The 26,229-nt window shown below is 36.1% G+C and overlaps 1 protein-coding gene across 4 annotated transcripts in view; it reads left to right on the top strand.

Moving 5' to 3' along the window:
* Znf385d (zinc finger protein 385D) overlaps window positions 1–26,229 on the top strand; it is an 843,102-nt gene that overhangs the window by 629,155 nt on the left and 187,718 nt on the right. The window lies entirely within an intron of this gene.

Genomic DNA, 26,229 nt, shown 5'->3' with positions numbered 1-26,229 from the left:
CATGGGAAAAAGAAAAGAGATTCAATGTGATTGTGTGTCTTCTGGATAACACCAACAAGTCTATTTTGTTGTTTGTTGTTGTTGAGATATGTTGAATTTCAATTTGACCTATCTATTAGAATTATCAAGTTGGTGTCTAAAATAAATTAAACATGTGTTTCTTGTGTCTGAGTCTTCTGCTTTAATGTTCAAATCTAATACTTCTTTCCTAATTTAACAAAGAGAGCTCGGATAATGACAATAGTGTTACATTTCATATATACAACACTTTTTTTTTTCCTCCTTAAAGCAACTCAGGGCTCTGGTAACAAGAGTTTTAATATCATTTTCCTTCCTGCCCAGCCAAGTTAAGTCTGTCTTAAATTACTTTGCTTCTTTGGGTTTTGTCAACAGCCTTCTCAGCACAAGTTCAATTATTTTCTTGTTTCTGTTTCCACTTTTAAGATGTCTTTATAAGTTGGTAGATTCATCACATACATCATAATTCTTATTTTGTGCAAGCTGGTTGAGAGTATTTTCAGGATGGAAACTGGAGTAAGGGTTGAAAAGGTTAGAAACAAGTAAGTGACATATATTTCAAATATCATCCGATTTGGATTCCAGCAGTTGTTATAATGCAGGTCTGAGCTTATCAATGACAGGATATGTCAATACAGCCAAAGCAAAGAGGATTAAGATGAGAGGTTCCTGAATGCCTGGAGATCTAAATAATACTTCTTTTTGCAACTGCTTGCCCCCATGATAGAGTTTAAAAAAAAAAAAATCTGCCCACAATTAAATAATTCTTCCTCGGGGGAAAGAAGCAGATATTGTGTTTCCTAATAGAACTTTGTCACAGGGACTTTGGACGTGCTAGTAAATAGTACAGAAATGTACTGTGCTTGTCCTTGCTCAATGGCAAGGGGAAATAAAACGATGGGGAGAGGAATTTTCCATAGGAACCTTGTTTTGAAATGGATAGGGCAAAAACAGAGCAGCATAAAGATCATGTTTACAAAACACAGGTTTCTAATCCTAGGTATTTCAAGAATAGTAGCGGAAAAACTTGCTTGGCATCAAATTCCCTGACACTTAAATGAATACACTGAAGTCCCTCAGATCCCCTTCCTGGAGCTCCTAAAGTGGCTTCCTGGCACAGCCTTGTCCCCCCCGATGCCTGGGGGATGATCCATAAGAGGTGGTCCACTTAGCCTTGGCTACCACTTGGCATCTTGTCCTGCGGGTCCCATAGCATTAGAGAAGTTTAGGTAAAAATCTTGGAAGCTTATAAAATACCACGTTTAAAACTTTTGATTTGTCTTTCAGGAGACATTAAAAGCCCATTGATTAATCTGACTGACAATGAGTCTTTTTTTTTTGTCATGAAACAAAGATGAGTGACATGCTGAGCTGTGAGACACCCAGCAAATCTCTTCACCTTCTTTGCTGCTTTTTCCTATTAGAGATAAAAGTGGACCTGATAATCTCTTCTTATACTACTGAGAGATTTGAGTGTTTTTTTTTTTTTTCTTGGTGGGCAAAGGCAGTGTTATGTGGTGGTCAAGCTGGGCTCTGCAGTTAAACTTATTTAAGTCTCAGAACTACCTCTTATCCTATATTCCCTGTGTACATCACTAGCTTCATCCATGAAATGGGACTAATATAGCACCCTTTATAGGCATGTGATAATGATAATGTTGGGTAAATCATTCTGAACAGTGTCATGGAGTGAATGGTATTGTGTTCAGAAGTAACTTGTGAATCTTTTTAAGTATAAATGTGAGAGTTCACTGATGGATTACTAAAGTTTGACTTGATTATTTTTCCTCTCTTGGATTTTGACTTGTGTTATGTGTGTCCCTTAAAGCAGGCTGCCCTCTGTTCCTACTGCTTATTCCTTGGTAATTCCCTTTCAAGATTGGCCTGGCTGCAGCCAACTGAGGGTTAAGATGCTCCTTGCTCCCAAAGGAGGGGAATCATTGGAAAGCCCATAATCCAAGTGACTGTGGACTCAGAATTAGATCAGAACTGAATTCTTTATTTTTTTTAAAGCAGATGTGAATCTCAGTCCACAAATTTGGCATGTAGAAGATACAATGTTTTATTTTAATAAATTGATTTCTGTTTTAAAAGGGCTCATTCCATCAGGAGGTAATTTCAATCTAATTTTGTTTCAGGGTATGCTAAATTTCTGGATTCTAACAGGTTATCTATCCAACTTTTGGTGGGAGACATCTCTGATCAAATTATTTTTCCACATAGGCATTCATGAGATATGGGCAGCCTGTGGTTAGCATAGCCCTTAAGATACTTGGCTTTTTCTGTAATTCACTTAAGACTCACAAACTTTAAAAGGCTGCGAGTTGTCCTTCATGCACAGATCCACCACACAGCTGTTATTTCTTTGCAGAAAGTGATAAACCATTTTGCCAACCTAACAGTTTTGATCCATCTAACATTTTCAGAACAAAGTCCACAGTGATCAGACACTGTCTGTTATACATTCCTCCTCTAATGGAATATGAAAACACATACACACACACAACACACTCACTTACTCTACCCCCAATACGTAGATGTTCTTCATATGTGAAATCCTTTATATATAGGATATACATAGGCATTTATATACATGGATATATGTGGAGAAGAGTGTGATGTGTATGGAATCATCTCTATGTGAGGTAGGATGTGGCTGAAAGGTAAAGGAAAAATTTAAAAACATTCTTGTAAGATCAAATATATAAAAACATGGGTAGCTATCTCTGATCATTGTACTTCTGCAAGAGCATAAACCATTAGTATTTGCATGTGTGAAGGGCAGGAAGGATAATGAAGAATCTATGAAAATAAGCACTGTTAGGAGGGAAAGGAAACAGAGATAGAATCAGAGCTGATATATGGACATAAAAGAGGAAATTCAACAAAATTATTAGGATCTTTTGGTCTCAAAGTCAACTTTTGGGAAACAGAAGTTCCCTGGTCTGGGAAATGTTGTGTCTCTAGATGTTTCAAGAGCTTTAACACTAAAGCAATCTCTCCTTGAATTCCTCCTGTACCACCACCCTGCCCTTTAATCTCTTAAGACATGGGGATTTCAGTGCTCAAAAACACTGATCTCAGTGATCCACCCTGAGTCTTGCATTTCTTGAACAGAACGAATCCTGGAAGTGAATAGATGACATTTAGGAAAGAGAATGAGCTTAGTCCATTCAGTCAACTCCTATTTATTAAGCAGCTGCTATGTGCCAGGAATATTGATAACAAAGAGTACATCATGGCCCCTGCTATGAAAAGAAGTCAATCTGTAAAGGAAAAGTTGACAAATAAGGACATATTCACAAATACGGCTGCGTTGATAGAGAAAGCTGTATAGGATAAAATATCAGCTTGGGGACAAGAGTGTGTTTATGACATTCTGGCTGTCCTAGTGGAGGTTTGTGAGGAAAAATAAACTATTCTTGGAATTCAAGCAGGAAGGGATTTAATGTAAGGCTTTAAGTGCTTACAGAATCTTTGTGGATGTTGGGCAAATGACAGTCTAAGAAGGCTGTTTTAGGCTATTTTTTTCCCAGCTTGCTTTCACGGAGTCAGTGAGTTGCAGAAACACAAGACACCCAGCAAGTCCAGTCAAATCCCATGGAATGCCTCTGATCAGTGGAATCAGCCAAGTTTGCATGTGCTGGCAGGGATCTGTGGGCATGCAGACCTTGGGCTCCTATCCTTGTGATGTGGGGGCACCGTGCAGGGCTGCCCATGGAAGACCCCTCTCTGTGGCATGGTACAGTGAGATAGGTGGAGTCAGAAGCCTGATAGAGTCTGTAAGTAAGAGAGAAGGCTACATTCATTAGATGTCCAGTGTCCTAAACTATGAAATTAACATAAACATCTCTGGTTTATTATCAGAGGTGCAGATGGACTTAAAATTCTGGAGATTGAAGCTGAGAATGGGCTTGGGCAAGACCTGGGAATGTTGTCTAGAATGGGAGCTAATGAACAAAAAAATGATTGTGTCCTTTGACAGTTTCTTCTCAGGGTCTCACAGTGGACCCTTTGTTTCTCTACCATATTTTCTTCAGATTAGGATCCATGGTTATGGCAATGGAGAATGTGTTTGTGGGGATTGATGGAACCTGATTCCACATCCTGCTTCCCATGGCTGTATCTCCCATTGGCATGAGGAGAACTGAGAAATATGGAGCCTAGGCACCTGTATGTGTCAGCTCCTCATTAAATATTGAGCCCTTCTTCCTTTCTGGAGATGCAGAAGGAAGAATGAGGAGGTCATGTGGAGAGGGCAAAGAGGCAGAGAGGAGAGTGAATAAAGGAGAGTGGCTGTAAATGTTTTAGTTAGCTCTGGCTTTAACATTGAACTGGACCTCAATTAGCATAGAAAAGTTGACTCTGGATTCTGTGCTGCTCCTCCATAGGCTGTGATTTCATTATGAAAGAGAGAAAACTGGGGAAGGGAGGGAGGTGGGGGTGGGGCGCGGGACAGCAGGAGAGATCAAATCCAGCGCCTGATTCCACTCTAGCTCTTTCTGTTTCTCAAAAGTACCCACTGTTGGAAATTTGAATGCAGCATTAGTTTGGGTTCTGCTCAGCAATTTTGGAATTTTTATCAGTTTGGCCACAGGAAAGTGGTGATTTCGTTATTTATGGCCTTGCTTCTTCTATGTATCAGGGAAATCATGTTAAAATGCAGGTTCTGAGTCAGTTGTTCTGGGGTGGGGCCTGAGATTGTGAACATATGTAGGAGGGGAGGGAGAGCCAGGAAAAAATATTAAAAGCATTGAACAATTCTTCATTCATTTCACAAATATGCATTGACCACTTACTATGTGCTGGGTCCTGAGAATTCAGTGGAAAAACTAATAAGCCAAATGCCTGAAGTTGTAGAACTTATTTTCTGGTGTTTATGCAGTGAGGAGTTTGTAAGAGCGCAAATAGGGAGATCTGAAGTGTCTGCAAGGTGCAGCTGTACCTCAGACATGATCTAGTTCTATTTTATCCTCCAAAAGCACTGTGAACCTCATTTATAGGATTTTGTTCAGAACTTGGTTACAGCTGCCTTTTATCAAATGCTTACTATGTGTCAAGTGTCTGGCATTATCTTTTGCATTCCAACTGGTTAAAGATTTTTTATAATTTTTTTAAAGATTTTATGTATGTCATGATCTTAAAAGTATTGCTGAGAAAAATAACATGAATTAGTTTTTGATTCATTTCTTTCTCTTAGTGACTTCTTTCTTCTATAAACTTCTTTTTTTTATTTATTTATTTATTTATTTATTTATTTTAGTTTTTGGCGGACACAACATCTTTGTTTGTATGTGGTGCTGAGGATCGAACCCGGGCCGCAGGCACACCAGGCGAGCGCGCTACCGCTTGAGCCACATCCCCAGCCCCCTATAAACTTCTTAATGTTGAAAAATGTACCTCTTGAAAATAATTCCATCCAGAAGCATAGACTAGTAAATATATTGGAGAGTATGAGGAGGAAGAAAAGGTTAATCTTTTAGTGATTGACATACTGGGCATTTATGAAGTCCTGACTTTGTATGACTATAGTAATCACTAGAATTACACTGGCAATAATAGAAGAAGAAAGGGGAAGAGAATAAATAGGATAAGAAAGGAGGCAGCAGAATAATTCCTGTGTCTATGGAGTTGACACTGTTGGTTAGTCACCCCTTAAAACACTCTTCTCTAAGGAACTGGTAAAACATCAAGATGCTAAAACACCAGATTAGACAATAAGCTCTATGCAAGCAGGAACCCTAATATTGGCACACCTCATTCGTTGAAAATATGAGACAGGTAAATCATTCTATGAAGAGCTATACCTAAATGTTCAGAGTTCTTTGAAAGTTATTGCAACCTGAGTTCAAGAGAAGGACAGGTCTCTCCGGGGATCTGAGATCAGTGGCTTGTTAAGGTAGTCATAATACAGGACCTCAAATATAACAATATTCGATGCATACTTCTTGAATGAATGATAAAGGATAGGCAGACAGAGATGATCTGATAGAAGGAAAAAACACATGGCAGATCACTAAAAGGAGAGAAATGGCCATAATAGTTTATCAGAGAAGATATAATTGATGGTGGTGATAAGAAAGTAAAAATTGAGTACTCACTGTTTCATATTTGTTTGATTACTTCTAATCAAAGTTATTAATTTAAGTAATCATTAGGAAACATAAGCACGCCATTAAGCCATCCTCTTAATTCACATTCTGTTTTTTATTGGCTTGAGTTCGTTTACTGTTTATATAAAAGAAAGCAATGTAAAAATCCCAGGGGTTCCCTATAGAATGTACTCTAAAATCAGTTCTTTATAATATTCCTCAATTATTTCCTGAGAGCCCAGAAGGGCTGCGTGATAATAAAAGCATTGGTGAGGGGCTTTAAGGTTCTAAAAGGACAGATTAAATGAGCTTTACATAGAGATAATTTAAGAACTGAAGCCTAACTGTGCATTTCTAATATTATAGGTAACAATACAGGACTCAAAACAGGAAATTTCAGATTCGTGATTCTGTTATCCTCAGAGATACATTCTTCAGGATCTTCATTTCCTCCACCCTTTAAAATGGAAATGCAAGTTGAGCTTTCCTAACCCCTAAAAATCACAAGTTCCAAATGCTTTGAAATTAGAAAGATTTTGAGCACTGACATGACCTCACAGGTAGAAAATTCCATGTGACATTGTGTGATATGTCACCATCAAAAAGCAGGAATGGTAAAAATCTTGGGTAAAATTGCCTTCAGGCTAGGTGTATAAGGTGCACATCAAAGAAAAATGAATCTCATGTTTTCCCCCAGTTCCATCTCTAAGATATGTTATCATGCATATGCACATATTTCAAAACCTGAAAATATTCCAAATCAGGAACAGTTCTGGTACCAAGCATTTCAGACAGGGGATTCTCAACCTGCACCACCATATTTATTTGTACTCTTTGTAGTTTTTCTTTATTAAAACAAAAACAAAAAGCAAAACCCTTTGTACCTTGTTACCTGCTCCAGCTGTGTCATTGTTCCCACCTCCATCCCCCAGTTGGTGGCTGGAATTAGAGAAATAGTGGTTAAACACACTTCCATTTATTTTGTTCAAAGAGATATTAATTAAGTTCCGTTTATACATTAATAGCTGCTCTTACCAAGTTTCCCTAAGTGCTGCTGTCACTAAAATAGGTAGGCAGCAGGGGTGAAATTATGGGTAGAAAAACAAGCTTGTCTTTCTGAGTCACAGCTGATACAGGAGTGGTGGAAATTTTTCAGGTTAAAAAATGCCCGATATTGGTTACTAACCCGTTATTGGTTACTAAGTTCCTTGTCCTTTGAAGACAGATGTAGCAGATTGGTACTTAGTTCTCTGTACATTAACTGTGTGGTATTTGGATAGCAGAAGCCTCTTAAACATCTGCTTATGAAGTCTTCCTTTATCATATGTTTCATTCTGAAACAAATATCTAAGCATGTTTGCTGATCCCTGCAGCTTCCTGTGGGAAAAAAAGAGAAGTTTTTAAAAGTCAAGCCAACTTATTATAATGATCCTGAAGCACAAACTGCCTTAAATGTTGAATATCCAGACTTAGAAATAAAAGCCTCAAGAATTGTAAAATTCACATATTTTCCTTTCTTAATAGGTGTTTACTCTTTGAGTAGCTAACACAGTTTTTTCGGATTCAAAATGCAAATAGAACAACAACATAAAAATGTTTCCTTACTGCTCTTCCCCTGCCTCTCAGGTCTTCTCTTAGAGGATGATCAATGTGGTAAATTGTTATTATATTTGTCCTTTCAGAGAAAAAGATTGAGGCATGATACACCCACATATGTACTCTGCGTGGTCAGTGTAATCATAATGAGATAAAACTTTGCAAAGATTATATTTGCTGTGTTTCTCACTCTTCCTTACTAACTATAATTCTGGGCAAAATAGGGGTGCTGAATTAAACAAAACAAAACAAAACACGTGTAAGCTCACAGCTCATTTTGTGATCTAATTGCTCTTTTGGAGATTGCTGTTCCCCACTAGAACATAGGCATTTTAGAAATGAAAGGAAGTTTTTAGAGTTAATTTGTTTCGACTCTAACTCATTGGTTTAAAATGATTGCGTGATGTTTGGTTGTTAGCAAGTGGCAATGCTGAGAGAAAACTGAGACTCCTGATTTCTGTTTCTTATGAGAAAGCTGATCATGGAACCAGTGTTACACATTGAATTGTGCCATATTGAAGTCCTGACTCTCAGTCAATTAGAATGTGACCTTATTTGAAAATAGGGTCACTAAAGATGTGATTAGTTAAGACGAGGTCATTAGGGTGGGCCCCAGGTCCATTGTGACTTATGGGCTTACAAAAGTGGAAAATTTGGACTCAGAGGCACATGGAAAGGGAAGACCATATCAAGAGACATAGGGAGAGACTGGGGTGATAGCTCAGTTGGTAGAGTGCTTGCTTTGCATGCACAAGGCCTTGGGTTCAATCCCCAGGACCAATAAATAAATAAATAAATAAAATAAAGAGACACAGGGAGAATGTCACCTACAAGTCAAGGAGAATAGAACATGCAGCCCTCAGAAGAACCAACCCTGCCAACACTTTGGTTTTTAATTTCTTGCCTTCAGAAATGAGAAATAATAAATCAATATTCCACCTAGGTCATGATAATGTTATACCAGTAGGATAAGAATTTTCTAGATCCATGTAATATACTTACCCGCACTCCTAGGCATCTTGTCTACAATGTTTATGACAACTGGAAATCTACTTTTTGCTTGACTGAGTCTTATGAGCAAGTCATAGTTACCTACAGAAGGAGGTTCTCTGTTTGGAGCCAGTTCAGGCTCCCTGTAATTCCTATAAACCTTGGAAGAGGCTAATACACAAGGTCTTGCTGTTTATAAAAATGTATTTATTGATCAAATAACAGGGGTTGGAAGGAAAGCCCTTTTGTACTCATTATCTTTGATTCTAATTTCAAAAGATCTTTACATGTTATAGATATTACCTAACTTATGTAGATAAGGAAACTGAACTCAGAGAGAAAAGGATTTGCCTCAAATAACATAGATAGGGAATCACTGAATCCTAGTTAGATTTCAGGGTCAGCGATAAAAGCCTAGTGAAATTTTGTTTGCAACATAGCTAGAGGATCCTTTTTTCTGTAAATGGCAGTAGTTTTTTTAATGAGCCGTGAGAACTTTGGTATACCATAAGAGCTAATTAACCAAACAGTCTTTACTACCTCAGAAATTTTAACCCCAAGAACACAAGCTATTTCCTAAACAAGATTCTGGTTGTGATTGGATGGTTATGAGTAACTTTTAGGGCATCTGTTGACGTACGTGATGTAACCCACAGAAATGCTTATATTGTACATGGGCTATCATTGTCAGATAAACAAATAACACATAACTTCTAATAATAATGGTAATGATAATAAGTGAAAAAATCCATTCATATTCCTATAATAATTTTAGGTTTTTTAAGATACACCTGCACTGGAGGACATAAGTAAGAAAAAACAAAATCACACTAAACTTAGAATCTAAAAGATTTGAGTTCTGTGTTTAATATTTTATCTATAACCTAAGGCAAATTCCCGATTCTACACTTTCTCATCTGTAAAACTAGAATATTGACCTCATACACATGTCTAAAGTTGTTAAAAATTAAAAATGCTACATAAATAGTAGGCATTGAGGAAGTCTATGTGGACTCAGTCTCTGGTATTGGGAAGCTAGTGATCATTTTGTTGTAACCTCTGTAACTTGATTTGTTGCCGCTTTCAGTTTGTGCCCCTCCCTGGGGCCAAAATTGGCAGGAAAATGCATTTGCATAGCTAAATCCAGGTGAAAGATTGACTTTTCCAGACCTTCATTTTAGGATTGTCCCCTCTTCCATGCCCTGCTTCCTGCCAACAAAAATACAAAGGGCAACCTTTCTGCTCTTTCTTACTACCCATAATCAAAAGGAATGAAAACTTTTTGCTCAGTGCTTCTCAGTGTGGTTCACAGATCTGTTTTGGTTAAGCATATTTATCTGTAATGATGCAAAAGAAATTGAGAGAACACCTTTGGAAGATTTTATAGTAAATTAAAAAAAAATTATATGTGTGCAAACCAAGAAGGTTTATATGTCGTCTTCATTTTGTTCTCATAACTTCCATTGTGGGCACAGAGCTGGTCCTTCAGGAAAAAGTTGAGAAGCACTGGTCAGTTATATATTAGATTTCATGATTCCATCTGTATGTAGTAACTGAAGGGGGAATTTGAAGGCGTTATCTAGTGATTTGCACAAGGTACGGCTGCCAGCTACAAATTCATTTTGACTTAGATTTCTTTCACTCTCCATAATATCCCTTGTCTTGGGGAAGTGTGCAATCCTCTGGATGGCTCTCTGCAGCTCCAAAGTCAAGACAGTAGTAGCGTCAAATAAGAAAATTCACATTTTGTCTTTCTCTGAAGCATAACCCCTTCTCTCACATTTTATCTTGAGTTTGGGCAAATAGTCAAATGGTAGAATTCATGGTTAATTCTGGAATTTCCTTTCTTGAGCACTCTAAAATGGAATTTATTTCAAGAACCTTATTGGGGGATTTTTAAGGAACGGAAAATGAATATTTTAAGAGATTAAGAAATTAATAGGATTAAGAAATTTTGTTACCTTGATCTCTATGTCCAGGTTATTTTTAAAATAGAACTGATAGTCCAGTTGTACAAAAAGTTGGGAGCATTTTTAAAGCAAGTTCTTCCAGGAAATTATACAGAAGTGTTAGTTTTACCAAAATATCCTATGCTGTTTAGAACACCTGTGATACCTCCTCTGTTAGTGTTTGTGATTTCTGCCATGGACTGCATAGCAAAATAACTGTCCCTGCTTTCATAGGAACCTGTGATAGGAAAGTTGGATTTTAGAGGTAACCAGCCATTTCTGTCACTTTCTACATACATGGAATTTTTTAACTCAGAGGTATTTGTGTTTGATGGCCTCTATGAGAAAAGTGACTCATTTTCTTGTTCGTTTTGTTTTCAGATAATTAACTTTTTCAGTAAATTCTTCTCATAAAATATGAATTTTTCAGAATCAGTTAGCTCTTATACTACCTGTAAGGTTCTTTGATATACCCCGGTGTGAAGATCCTTATTTGGAATGAGGTAGAGGAATGAAGAATTATTTTGAGCTCACAGTTTGTATTTAGTTTTACCTACATCAAATTATAATTAAAATTTAGAAGTTTGAACAGAGGAAAAGGTAGATATATTCATATATGAATACATATATTTATGCATGTTTCTGTGCATCAATCATGGCTTAGAATAATGAACACAGACATGTAGAAGACTCTTGAATATGTGTGTATTAAAATACATTATTAAAATGTTCACTTTAATTTTATTTATTTATTATTTTTTAAAATACATGACCATAGTGGAATGCATTATACTCATTATTACCCGTATATAGCACAGTTTTTCATAACTCTGTATGTAAAGTATATTCACGCCCAATTATGCCATTATACATGTACTCTTTTTTTGCATTACAATTCTTAATACACATACCACAATTTTTCATGTCACTGTTTGTATATAAGGTATGTTGACTCCAAATTCAAATGTTCATACATGTGTTTTGTATAATGATGATCATCACATTCCCCCATCCTTGCTATTCCCTTTCCCCCTCCCTTTCCCTCCCATCCCTCTTTCCTATCTATAAATAATCTTCCTCCCATGCTCTCCCTCCCTACCCCACTTTGAGTCATCCCCCTTATAATCTGTGAGGTGAACAGGGAGCCTATATCCCGGGAGCAAATTTTTGCTCCTCACACATCAGATAGAGAACAAATCTCTAAGGTATATAAAGAACTCAACAAGCTAAGCACCAAAAAAACAAATAATCCAATCAATAAATGGGCCAAGGACCTGTACAGACACTTCTCAGAAGAGGATATACAATCAATCAACAAATATATGAAAAAATGCTCACCATCTCTAGCAATCAGAGAAATGCAAATCAAAACTACTCTAAGATACCATCTCACTCCAGTCAGAATGGCAGCTATTATGAAGACAACAACAACAAGTATTGGCTAAGATGTGGGGAGAAAGGTACACCAATACATTGCTGGTAGGACTGCAAATTGGTACAGCCAATTTGGAAAACAGTATGGAGATTCCTTGGAAATCTGGGAATGGAACCACCATTTAACCCAGCTATTCCTCTTCTCAGACTATACCCAAAGTACCTAAAAAGAGTATACTACAGGGACACAGCCACATCAATGTTTATAGCAGCACAATTCACAATAGCTAAACTGTGGAGCCAACCTAGATGTCATTCAGTGGATGAATGGATAAAAAAATATGGCATTTATAACACAATGGAATATCACTTTAATTTTATCAGAAAAAATTTAATATACTTATTCATAGATATTATCAATAAAAGTGTGTGTAAAATGATAAATTGTATTTAAGAGATTTGTGAAAGAGTATTATGTGGAAATATCACAAAAGGGTAATGTTGGATGGAGGAGAAAGTACAAGTTGCAAAATGTGTATAGAATTATAGAATATGTGAGCATCTGTGTATTTTAAAATCATACCATAATGAGGGAACAGAAGATCAAAACTGACTCACAGTATATAGCAACGTGGACTGGAAGACCACACATAAACCTTTATTTACAGGTAGTTTAGAGGGATGAATTGAGAGAGAACTGGATTGGGGAATAAAAGGAAACTTCAACATTTCTATAACATTCAAGATTTTGTTTTTTTAAAGAAGAAATTCCAGAAACAATGAAGAGCTATTGATATTTCCACAGGTGATCAGTACATGCTTATTTAATATATCTTCATTTATACATGTATTAAAAAACCTCATCAAATTTTCTAAATACTTAATTGCAACCTGTGCCACCTATAATATAGTATTAGTTATGGCACTGCTGATATTAACACTCAGGTGACAACTTCAGACATACATTTGTTTTGTCTGATCATCATGCCCTATCTCTGGTCTTCATTGCAGTTATGATTTGACATGTCCAAAGGCCTTATGGTAGAACTATTTCAATTAATATCAATGGATATTATCAATCTCAATCTTCTAGTATTTAGAAGTGGTTGCAAAGTCAGAGAAAGTGTTGACCATGTTTGGCTCCCTAACTCCTAAAATCAAATTCAGATTTACTTATTAAAGAGATTATCATTTGCTTTAAACACTTGAATATTCACTGAAGGTTAAAAGTTAGTAAAATTTGGTTTTTATTGATTCCTGGGTATGTTAGTATCAACTGTCATGGAGTCTGTGGTAGTTCTCTAGCTTGCATCAAATTTCAGAGGAGAGTAGGGATGGCATTTTAGAATCTTGGGATAATGAACATTACTATTCAAGCTTTGCCCTTTGATTATTTCTCAGAAATGGTCAACTTTATTTATACTTCTCTAAAAAAGTTGATCCAGCCAGCAAATTTAAAATGTCAAGTTGATACTTTAATTTCCTATTAAAAGGTCTCTACTTTTTAAGGAATTGCCATCATTTTTAGCTTAAGCACTGGGCTCTTAGGAAAATTTTAATTTTAGAAAAAGGATCCCTGAGCTCATCATAATGTATCTATCATGAGACTGCTGAATGAAGTTAAAAAGTCCAATTTACACTTAAAGTTGGTTGGATGGACTATATACATCCATTATTCAAAATAATTTTAGCAATGTCCTGGAGGAACTATACCCTCTACCTCCACACCTGCACACACCAAAATTCTAGTCTGCTCTGCATACTGGCTGTAGCAGAATCCCCCAACCTCCAACCCCAGTGACCCCAGCACATAGCCCTGTGATCACAGGCATACTATATTGTGCATCTAATGAATATATTCAATTTGGCTGAATTAAAATAATACAAATAACCTGCATCGGAACATAAATGAGATATTTTATATCCTGGTAGCTTATCTTCACTTTTTCGAAAAGGTTTCCGATTAAGATAATTGAAAGAGCCTGCAAAATATATTTCTAGTGAAAGCAACAATGTAAAAGCTGACATATTCCTCATAAAAGGAAAATAACCCACTTCAACAGCAGTGAGGAGCTTGAAATCAGTTATCTCCTTTAGGTGTTGCATAATGACTTTGACTATTCAAAGTCAGATGCAGTTCTCAGACACTACCAGTAAGTCTGAAATGACGAGTAAAATCTCAGTACCTTATTATACTCATGATTGTATTTTAACATATTGATTTCTAATGTCATTGAACATGTCCACAGTCTAGGGAAAATTGAAGAGCCCACATAACTCTCAGAATTCATTGGAAAGCTCAAGGCATTATAGCCGTCATTCTAAATTGCATATTATTTGCTGAGGCCTGTGAACTATTTGAGGGAGTTTTTTTGAGAAATTCATGTTGAAGATTTTTCTTGCCTTATAATAAGGAAAAAAATAAATGAATGTAGTAGACACACCTTTCTTATCTGTGTGTCATACTGCCTGTGTATGATACACAGACTCAGAAGGCCTTCACTATAATTGGCAGGGAGAAGCAGGTGTTAACTTTAGTATTTATAAATGCAGGAAAACCTAAAAGAACCACCAGCTGAAATAAAATACCACAGGAGCAAAGGAAAATGTCCCAAATTGAGTTTTGACCTCTGAAATCATTCGAGGAATTCAATGTTGTCAAAATTTGAATGCTATTTATATTTAATGTGGTACCCCATCGATTTCTAGAAATGTTGACTACATCTATAATTGCTCATATCATGTTATTATGTTAGTCACTTTTCCTGTATCTTGAGTTTTTAAACACCAACATTGTAGGATGGCCTGCCTTTCCATCATATCTTTAAGTCTTTTTTGTGAATTTCAGTGTTTGTATATATGGCAATTAGTTCTATCATGACTATTTGATTCCTTGGGTATATTGTTCTCTTTCAATATAAGATGTTTTCTTTCTTTATATGTATATATCGGATCGTCTATAACTTATATCATTATAACTAATATTGGCAGCCTGTGTTTTCAAATAGTGAAGTAAAAGAGTAAATAGTTCTATATTTCTCTTTTATCCTGATTCATAGCCACATTATTCTCTTCTGTCTTATTTTTAATAATAATGAATAAGTAGCCTTTATGATGCTGAGTTAAGTTTCTTCTGTCACTAGTTTCTTCAGTGTTTTTATCACAAAGAAGTGTTGAATTCTGTCAAAGCCTTTTTCTACATCTCTTGAGGTGATTATGTGATTTTTGTTCTTGGTTCTCTTATGTGGTGTCTTAAATTTATTGATTTGTTAAATTGAATCATTCTTGCATCCCTGGAATGAAGCTAACTTGGTCATGGCATATGGTCTTTTCAGTGTGATACTGAGCTTTATTTAGTAATATTTTATTAAGAATTTTTGCTATGTGCCTAGAGATATACTTGTTCTAGCTTTTTCCAATTCATTAAAATATAAAAGGTTTCAAAATAGTTTCTGATGATCAGTCCTCTGGATTTCAGTGGTGTCTGTTGTGATATCTCATTTTTATCTCTAATTTTTAAATTTGGGTCTTCTCTCTCCTCCCTCTCTTTAGGTTAGTTTTGATAAGAGTGTTTCAATTTTGTTTATATTTCATAGAACAAAATCTTTGTTTCATTGATTCTTTGAATTGTTTAGTTTTCTATTTTATTAAGTTCAGCACTGATCTTTAGTTTTCATTATTTTTTTTTTCTTATTTTGGTTGTTGTTTGTTTTTGTTTTTCAAAGACCTTGAGATGAATCATTGGATTATTTGGCATCTGATTTTTTAAAAAAATATAGGCATTCTCACCTGTGTGTCCCAGAGGTTTTCATATGTCACATTTCTAGTCACATGTGATTATAAGAATTTTTAAATTTCTATCTTGATTTCTTCAGTGACTTATATGTCATTACAAAGTGTGTTGTTCAGTTTCTGTATGTTTGTATAATTTCTTTACTTTCTGTTGATTTCTAATTTCATTCTATGTGATATGATAAGATGCAAGGGATCACTTAAACTCTCTTGTATTGTGGCCTAACATATGATCCATTTTGGAGAAGGTTTCATGAGCAGCTGAAAAGAATGCATATTCAGCTATGTTTTGGTGAACTAGTCATTAAATGTCTGTCGAGTCTCTATAGTATCTTTGCTGATTTTATGTCTAGAGAGGTCTCTTGAATCACTCATTGTTACTGTACTGGGCCCTATCTGATACTTGACTTAAAATTATACTACAGAGTTGTTGTAACTAAAACAGCATAGTATTGGTATAAAAAAAGAAATGTAGGCCAACAGAATAGAAGACAGAGATTAAACACACAACTATAGCTATCTGATTCTTTACATATGTGCTAAAAACATGCATTGGAGGAAAGATAGCCTCTTTAACAAATGGTCCTGGGAAAATGGGGTGGCCATATATACAAGAATGAAACTAGATCCCTATCTCCCACCCTGTACAAACATCAACTCACAGTGGATGAAAAATCTACAAATAAGACCATAAACTTCACAGCTGTTAGAAGAAAATTTAGGGGAAACAATTCAACATTAGGCATGGGCAATGACTTCTTGAATATGATTCCTGAAACTCAAAAAATGAAAGCAAGAATCAATAAGTTAAAAATCTCTGCACAGCAAAGGAAACAAATTAGCGTCATGAAGAGATAGCCCACAGAATGGGAGAAGATCTTCTAGCTACTCTTCCAACAGAGAATTAATATCTACTATGTATAAAGAATTCAAAAAACTCAACATCAAAGTAAACTTCATTCAATTAACGGGCAAATGAACTGACTAGGCACTTCTCAAAAGAATAACTATAAATGGATAACAATTATATGAAAAAATGTTTAACATCTTTAGTGATCAGGAAATTCAAATTAAAACTATGATGAGATTCCATCTCACTCCAGTCAGAATGGCAATCATCAAGAATACAAACAGTAATAAATGCTAAAGAGGATATGAGGGGAAAAAAGAACATACTGTTGGTGGGACTGCAAATAAGTATGACTACTATGGAAATCAGTGTGGAGGTTCCTCAAAAGAGTAAAAAAATTGAACTACTATACTATCCAGCTTGTTATTTATCCAAAAAATTAGAGTGAACATACTTTAGGGATATATACATGCCCTTGTTTATTACAGTCCAATTTGAAATAGTCAAGTTATGGAATTGGCCTAGATGTCTGTCTACAGATGGGTGGATAAAGAAAAAGTGGTGCATATATACACAATAGAGTTTTGTTCAGCCATAAAGAAGAATGAAATTATGTTCTTTGCTGGAAAAGGAATTGAACCAGAGAGCATCATACTAAGCAAAATAAACCAGACACACAAAGACAGATTTCCTCTTGTTATGGTTTGGAGGTGAGGTGTCCCCCGAAAGCTCACCTGTGAGACAATGAAAGATGGTTCAGGGTTGGGGTTGTGGCTCAGCGGTGGAGTACTCGCCTAGCAGGTTCGAGGCCCTGGGTTCAATCCTCAGCACCACGTAAAAATAAATAAATAACATAAAGGTATTGTGTCCAACTACAACTAAAAAATAAATTAAAAAAAAAAAAAAGATGGTTCAGAGGAAAAATGTTTGGGTTGTGAGAGTCTAAACCCAATCTGTGAATTAATCCCCTGATAGGATTAGCTGAAATGGTAGGGTGTGGCTGGAGGAGGTGGGAATTGAGGTGTGGCTATAGGGTATGCATTTATATCTGGAGAGTGGAGTCTCTCTCTCTCTGCTTCCTGATCATCATGACATGAGCTGCTTCCCTCTGCCTCCCTCTGCCACCATGATGTTCAGCCTCATAGAGTTGGCCTTCTATGGAGTTAGACCTCTGAAACCAGGAGCCCTTAAATAAACTTTTTCTTCTTACAGTTGTTCTGGTCAGATCCTTTAGTCACAGCAGCAGAAAAGCTGACTAAAACACTTCTCATATGTGGAAGCTAGCAGGAAAAGGGGAAAGGACAAAAGTTTGATGTCATGAAAGTAGAAGGGAAATCATTAGGGTAGAAGAAGGGAAGAGGAAGGGTTAAGGGGAGGTATTTGGGAGTAATTGTTTCCAAACCATGATATATACATGTATGAACACACCACAATGAAACCCACTATTCTGCATAATTAATATGATTAAGTGAAATTAATAAATGCCAGAGGCAAAAAAAGAAACAATCATGGCATAAACAAAAATATTTGGATTTGGAATTTTCTTTAAAAAGCACCCAGATATAATAAAAACCTGTATTTCAGTTTACTTTTTTTTTTTTTTTTTTAAGTCTTTCAATGGAACACTAATGTTCAAGGGCATGGCCCAAGGAACTTTACTACTGATATCATTAACGTATGTTTCATAATTGAGAGGTTTGTGTGCATGACTTTTAACTCTTGATTACTCTCAGATACCTTCCCTTAACCCTCCTTCTTCCCTTCCAATGTGCCCCTTCCTCTACCCTAATGAAATAAAAGGAACAATTTGTAAGTGTATAAATGTACATCAGTTTACTAACAAAGAATGGCCTGTTGAATTGGTGTAGGAAATGAACATAAACTGAAAACCGTGACATTCGCTAGATTTATTGAATTGAATTAAATAGGTGTTGAGGACACAGGAGTTTAGCGAACTTATATTTTAAAACAGGAAATATTGTTCAAATTTTTACCTTCAGAATGTACATTATTTATTTGTTGGAATGAATGTATTTCAAAGTGCCCTTCAAAAAATTAACTTCTTGTAACCTTCTATTCATTCATTAACTTAATAAATATTAGTTTTACTGGAAATGTTGTAGTTCTAGAAGGAACAATAACCAAGACTCAGTCTTGATCCAGAGAGCCTGAACAAGTTTTGTTCTAATTCATTAATTAATAAGCTTTCTCTTATTATGTAACTAATATAGATCTAAACCATGCTAGGCATTCTCAGATGTTGTAGAATAAATGAAGAATAAAGCTCATAATTTAGCTGAGGGAGAAGGCATGAGAAATCTCCATATTATAAATAATTCAAGTAGTAAATTCAAGACTACTAATTTGACATATTGATTCTCTTTAATGAATTCACTCCTATGTGGACCAAATAAAAAATATTGGAAAAAATGAATTCTAGCTTATCCTGTTGTTTTTTTTAGCTGACTTGCATTTATGATAAATGAACTATATGCAGTTTTGCATTCAATATTAGTAATTAAATGGTGCTTTGAGCTTTTGAAAACTTTGAATAAAAGAGACTGGGGTTTTCCATATATTCTAGCTATGAAGAGTTGCTTTGCAAGAATTTCTCTTTTTGCAAATGAAACTCTCATGGAAGAGCTTTTTTTTTTTTTTCATTATGTCCTCAGAAAGGATAGTTGGTGTCATTTTTTTACAACATGTTTTTTTTTTTTTTTTTTTTTGATGTGGTTGGACAACCTTTCACCTTCAGAAAGTGCATTATTTATTTGTTGGAATTAACATATTTGTTAACTATGAAATTTTATTTCCAACAAATAGTGTGTTAATTAACATTAATTAACATTTGTTGGAATTATCGTTTCATTGTGCTCCCAAATTTCAGTGTGCCATTCAGTGAAATTATGTTCTTTTGCTTGTACTTCGAAGTTGCAGATAAAGCTGATTGATGTGTCTCTAGACTACACACAGAATAGCAAAGATAAAGAGCTAAAGACCAAGAAGTTTGGAATCAAGGATCTTAGTTTTGTATTCTAGACTGATTATTACTAGATTTGTAAAATTAGAAAAGTTACTTTGTTTTTTCATATCTCAGTTCTCTCATCTGTAAAATGGATGTAATACTGACTCATTTCGTGGATGGATTAATAAGATATCACATATCTTATTTTCTGGAACACACTTTCTTAGGGTAGTTGTGAAGGAAGGTATAATCATTGCTCCATTGTTTGTTTCTTGGTAAATCCTTCTCATTCTTTTGCCACACTTTAACATCCTACTTGCCTGTCAAATTCTGTTAGGGGACATCTTACTGAAGTAATCATAGGTGATTCTGCAGATTTTTAATTGACAATTGTTCCTTTCTCCAGTCATTATCAAGCTTTATAGAAAACTAAAACTCCAAGCAAGATTGTGATTACCCACTGCGTTACTACCTTAGTTTGTGCAAGGGGCAACTCGTACAATAGATCTCTAAACTGTAACTGTCTACAGATCCTAGTTCTCTAGCCTGCCCAAGCCTCTCTGGAGTCTCAGTCCCTCAGGTTCATCTTTAAATGCAAATCATCCTCATAAAGGAGATTCAATGAAGTGCTCTCCAGATTTGTCAAGTCTTAATGAGTAAAAACTGCTTTAAAATAAATTTTAATAAAGCATGTTAAGTAATATTTTAATGAGTTGAAGTTTACACTCTTTTTATTTAATAGGATTCATATGAAAGAGATCAATGATTATTTTATTCTACTAAGCCTATAAAATTGTTAATGGATGACATATAATATTATAGCACATAAAATCTGCAGTTAAATTTAGGCAGTTGATAACCTGTTTTTTAAAAGCTACATTTAAAATGAAAAGTGAGGTACTTTAACAAAGTATTTATTTAAACTATCAGGAATAGAAAGGGAGAAACATATCTTACTAGCATAATTAATTATGTGGGTAAAAGAAACAGACTTATGGGTAATGAAAGTGGAATAAAGTTGTTATTTTATGGATTGAACTGTGTGGGTGGGTATTATATAATTAGCTATATCACCTGACATTCTTCCGACCTAACGGTCTCTTGAAAAATAAGCATATATATGTTTTTTTAAATAACTGTGATCTTAAGTAAATGGAGGGAAGGAAAAATGGATAGGAAGGGAGAGAAAGAGGGAAAGAGAATTATCACTGCTACTTTAGAATATTCTTCTAAAGAAATGTGGTTCTGGAAAATAATTACTAGTAATCCAGTAGTGAAACTCTCAAATTGAGGTTTTGTGGTTTTATTATTTGTTATTTAGGAAATTCCTTTAAAATATTTATACTTAGAAAGTAACTATAATTTACTAAAAAAAAATCACATCCACATTTGGATTATGAGACTTATTCTGGATATTTGGATTGTCTGTAAATGTAATATTGAAAATATTAACTCTGTCTGTACCTGCTATTTCATTGGTCTCTGTTTTGCCTAGACACAAGAAACTACATATATCATTATGAAATCGATTACCCATTGAAAAGATCACTGGCAGCTTATTATAAATGGCAGGTTAGAGAAGCCCTTTGGATTGGCTCTCAATGCTGTCTACCTTTGATTGCAAGGAGCCGTAGCTCACACAGGCTGGGCCACTGCTGCCCTTACGGGAACCCACCTGCTCTCTACATGGCCTGACACACTGAAGCTCATGGCTGTGAAAGCAGGCTGAGTACATTCTTGGATGATGAAAGGAAGGAAAGTAAGTGGGAGGGCCTGTGCAGGCCTCTGATGGTAGAGAAGGAAAGAAAGCCTTGTTTCTCTGTAACCGCCTCTGAAGTGGGTGGAAATGAAGAGTTGTCAGAACAATCAGGCTTTCTCTATTACATGTTTTCAAAGTTGACTGTTGGGCACCTTCTCACAGAGGTGGTCAGCTCATAATAGGCGCTCAGTATTTATTGAGTGCATTAGTCTCCATTACTACTGAAAATAGTCTCTGGCCTCTGAGTCCTTTTTTCAAAATTGTCGCTTAGGTTCAGAGATGAAGAGTGAAGTTCAGATCTGAGCATTGCCACTTAGTAGCTGTGGCTCTTTGTCCATTCGCTTCACCTCCCTTGACATCTAACTCCTCATCTATAAGGTAAGGGTAATAGCGTACGGCACAGTAGTGAGCTCTGTGGAGATCACATGAGATGTTTACGTGGCACCTAGCACATCCTAGATATGTGTGTGCCCAGGTCATTTTCTTCTTCATTTTCTTAAACATAAGCAAATCCATGACTGTGTTTACTTCCATGGACTGTTTGATATATCTCTCTTTCTCAACTTTTGAAAAGAAAAACAATTGAAAAAAAAATTGCCTGAAGTTTTCCTTCTTCAAAAAAGTTACAGGCACTGGGCCTTAGTAGCCTCTCTCCTTTAGGTATCCTCCTATAAATGAGGGCTCAACTTCTCTGAAACAGCTTTGTACAAAAAGCTCATTTGAAATCAGTCATTGGAGCTTGCTGCCTTTAAGGGTAGAAGTCAAACTTGAAGTTCACCTATATTGAATCCTAATTCAAACTTGGGCAAAAATGAAAACCTTTTCTGTTGAAGAAGAAGTTTCTTAACCTTTACTAATGTACTTTTTTTCCCCTCTGTTCATTATGCTGAACATGGACCCAGTAAAGCTAAACTGAAAGAAAATAAATAAATAAATAAAAACCCAGCAAGTGTGACTTGGAGACTAGAAACCACTAGTTGAAACGAAGTCATTTTGTATTTATCCGGTTGCACAGGATTGTTGGTGTCAAACTTGACAGTGAGAATTGGTGACTGCCCCCCAAAGTATCTGGAGACTAAAGGTGTTTTTGTTGGGATATAGGTCTTTGGTGTCCCAAACAAAGGATTGAGCAAGACATAAGTAATCGGCAAATTAGAGGTTTATCGAAGGTGGAGGTGAGAGTAGCACTCTGTAGAGCAGGGTAGGCCAAGTGAGAAAGAGAGGTTCAAGCCCCAATATCTGGAAATCAGTGTTTTATACACTGAGCTGTGAAGCATCCTCTTTCCTGTATGGGCCAGATTGAAGACCTTGCCTCATTGGCTCCCATTGGTTACAGCATGATACCTGATTAGAATATTGTCCAACTTTCCCCTATTCCTTACTCTAGAAAACCTACTTAGAGTACTGTCCACTGTACCCCCATTGTTCATTATAAAATACCACACCTGTGGTGGGAGTTGTTATGGTAATAAGTCCTTAGTGGTGGGAGTCGTCATGGTAATGAGGCTTGTAGTAAACAGGGACATGATGCCCAGTCTCCCTGTCATGTCCTCTAGTGGCATCTTTCTTATACCTTGTCCTCCTTCATCTCGGCATCCCTGAGCTAACACAGTGAATTTGAGCTTCTCTAGAACTCAGCTCATAATAACATCTTTAGAAGTTGTACCAACTAACCTAACCTAACAGCTCTATTTCTCTAATTTTCCCACCGTACTTTTAAAACCCCCAGTTTGGCCTACCAGTGACTTCAGAGGTTTTCACTTCCTTTCTAAGCTTTGCTCTCACCCTCAAAAAGGAGCCTGTCCATAAAGAATAATACCCTTGAGGCTTCTCTGTTCATTAAGTTTTTCTTTCTCCACCAATTCTAACGTAGTTAAGATCCCCCACCATTAGGAGCATTCTGGACAAAAGGGTTAGTAGGTTAGTTAAGCACTTGTCTGCAAATGTGCGAATTGTAGGGGTCTCAACTGATCTCTTCCTTTGCTTCTTCATGCTCCAGGATCCAGCTGCTGTTGGGATCTCGCCACCTTGCAACCCCTCCCCCCAACAACTGCTATTTTATCAGTGACTAACAACCTTGGCTGCAATTTGCTTTGGATGACTATTGACTGACGAGTGTGAATTTGACAGTATGACTGGTGTCAGTTCCAGTAATGTCATTGAGGGCAAGACCCTGATATCATACAGGCTTCAATTAGGAATTCACAAAACTTTTCCCAGGAACGTTGTATCAAACATATACTGAGTTTTCTGACTTAGAAGACTTCAAGGTCATTGGGCTCTACTTGGCTGCTTATTTTTAAAGTTAGTTTGATAATTTTTTTTTTCCTGGAACTAAGGATTGAGCCCAGAGATGCTCTACCACTGAGGTACATCCATGGGCCACTGGTTTTTGTATTGTATTTTGAGACAGTATCTCACATAGTGGCTGAGGTTAGCCTCAAACTTGCAATCCCACTTTAGACTCTTGAGTAGCTGGGATTATAGGAGTGATCCACCACCACTCCTGGCAGGTTTGTCATTTTTAAATATGAAAGTTGTGCTGCTTCTCAGATGATCACTTTTTTTTTTTTGCATGTTTTGAACAAAGTGTCATAGAAATAATAAGAAAAGCCATCTGAGTTTAGTATCATGTAAACTAGAACAATAAACCAGGCAGTTTGCTGGACATTTCATCTAGGTGATGACTAGAATGAAGTGTAGCTTAAAAGTAAACTTTTACACGGTGATGTGGCCCGTTTTATCTCAGAAGTGTGATTCATGAGTGATATGGTGCAAATTTTAATCTATAAAGATATGTGTGTAGGAACTTTAACATCTTTCCCTAAAACTGAGGTCAATTTTTATTGTGTACATGTGGTTAAAAAAATACAATTTTTGATGGAGTCATTTCCTTTGATTTCCAGGTAGATATCCAAATTATGGGTGCTTTAAGAATATCAGGGTTCAGGAGACACCTTTGTGCTTTTCTGTTCATGGTGGCAAAGGATAGGATGTACCCTGTTCTATACCATTTGATTCTTGGTTTTTCAGCCATGTAAGTTGCTATTGTAACCCTTTGTTCTATATGCTTTTTATTTTTTTATTTTTTGTACTGGGGATTGAACATAGAGGCGCTTAACTCCTGAGCCACATCCCCAACCCTTTTTATATTTGTTAAACAGAGGGTCTCTCTGAGTTGCTTAGGGCCTCTCTACCACTGGCTTTGAACTTGTGATCCCCCTGCCTCAACCTTTGGAGCCACTGGGATTATAGGTGTGTGCCACCACACCTGGGTTGTAGCCCTTTCTTCCAAATGGACACTGTCCAATAGGACTTTTTGTGTTGTTGGAACTGTTTTCTGTCTGTACGGTTCAATTGGACAGCCACTGACAATGTTTGGCTATTGAGCACCTGAAACGTGGCTAATGTGACTGAGTTTCTAAATGTTTAATTTTATTTCATTTCATTTTTACTTATATAGCCATACATGGCAAGATGTCTACTGTATTGGATAGCATAGTTGTAAATCATAGGGTCTCTGCAGGTCACCTTGCTTCCAGCCATTTGTACGTATCATTCAGGTTCTCCAAATATATTTATTCATTTCTCCCATTATACTTTGGATGTTTGGAAAATTGCAGAGCAATAATAGCCTCAAAGCTACTCCTAAAGGAGTATATGAAAAGTAATTTTACTGAATGAATGTCACTGGAACATTCATTCTGGAATTGTGTGACATTGACTCGGACTCATCTGCTTAGATCCATATGTATATTATTTTTATATATTTATATTAATAAACATACTAATATTATTTATATTAGTAAATAAATGAATACAGAATAAATATATTTATTTATTTATTACAGTAGGCACAAGGAAATTCTGGGCTCTGGCTATTTTACCAGACCATCCTGGTGTTAGGAGATGGGGATGGAATGAAATGGTTTTTCCTTTCTCTACCTTCCCTGAAATGCATATGATGATCCTGTCATCCAGCTATTCACCTTGACTCTTATTTTCCAACTTATGCTAGGTTTTTATGTTTTCCTCTGACTTCTTGCTCTTTTCCTCACCACAAGGATTGGTGTTATCCTTCGAGAAAAGATAGCTTTTACACAAGTGGGCATTGTGTATTTTCATGTCTACTTTGTACACTGTGCCTGAAAAGCCCAACTCTTACACTTCAAAATGTTGGGTTTTGAAAATCAAGTGCATTTTCTCTCACTTTTTATTGTAAAATACACACACACATATGTATATATATATATACACACACACACATATATATATATTTTATTTTAAATATGGTCTTGTTAACCGTATTTTTATACCTTTATTTTTATTTATTTTTTAATGTGGTGCCACGTATCGAACCCAGTGCCTCACGCATGCTAGGCAAGCGCTTTACCACTGAGCCACAACCCCTGCTCCCTTTTTAACCATTTTTAAGTGTACATTTCAGTGGAATTAAGTATATTTACTCTGTTGTGCATTCATCACCACCATCTGTCTTTAGAACTTCATCTTCCAGATAAAACTCCGTACCTGTCAAACAACAGCCACCATCCTCCTCTTCCCCAGCTGTAGCAACCACCAATCTACTTGACTCTATGAATGTGAATATTTAAGGAACGTCATATAAATGGAATCCTGCAAAGTTCTTTGTTTTGTGTTTGGTTAATTTCACTTTGAATAATGTCCTTAGCATTCTACTTTGGATGTGTCAGAATTTCCTTCTGACCCCCGACTACATAGTATTCCCTTGTGTATACATACCACATTTTGTTTATCCATGCACTTGTTAGTGGACTTTCAGGTTATTTCTGCCTGTGGCTATTGTGAATAATCCTGCTGTGAAC

Source organism: Marmota monax, unplaced genomic scaffold (genome assembly GCF_021218885.2).
Source record: "Marmota monax isolate L192 unplaced genomic scaffold, Marmota_monax_Labrador192_F-V1.1 WCK01_AAM20220418_F8-fsc00152, whole genome shotgun sequence".
Classification (NCBI taxonomy): domain Eukaryota; kingdom Metazoa; phylum Chordata; class Mammalia; order Rodentia; family Sciuridae; genus Marmota; species Marmota monax.
Note: the sequence above shows the minus strand (reverse complement) of the source record. Positions and strands in the feature narration are given on the sequence as shown.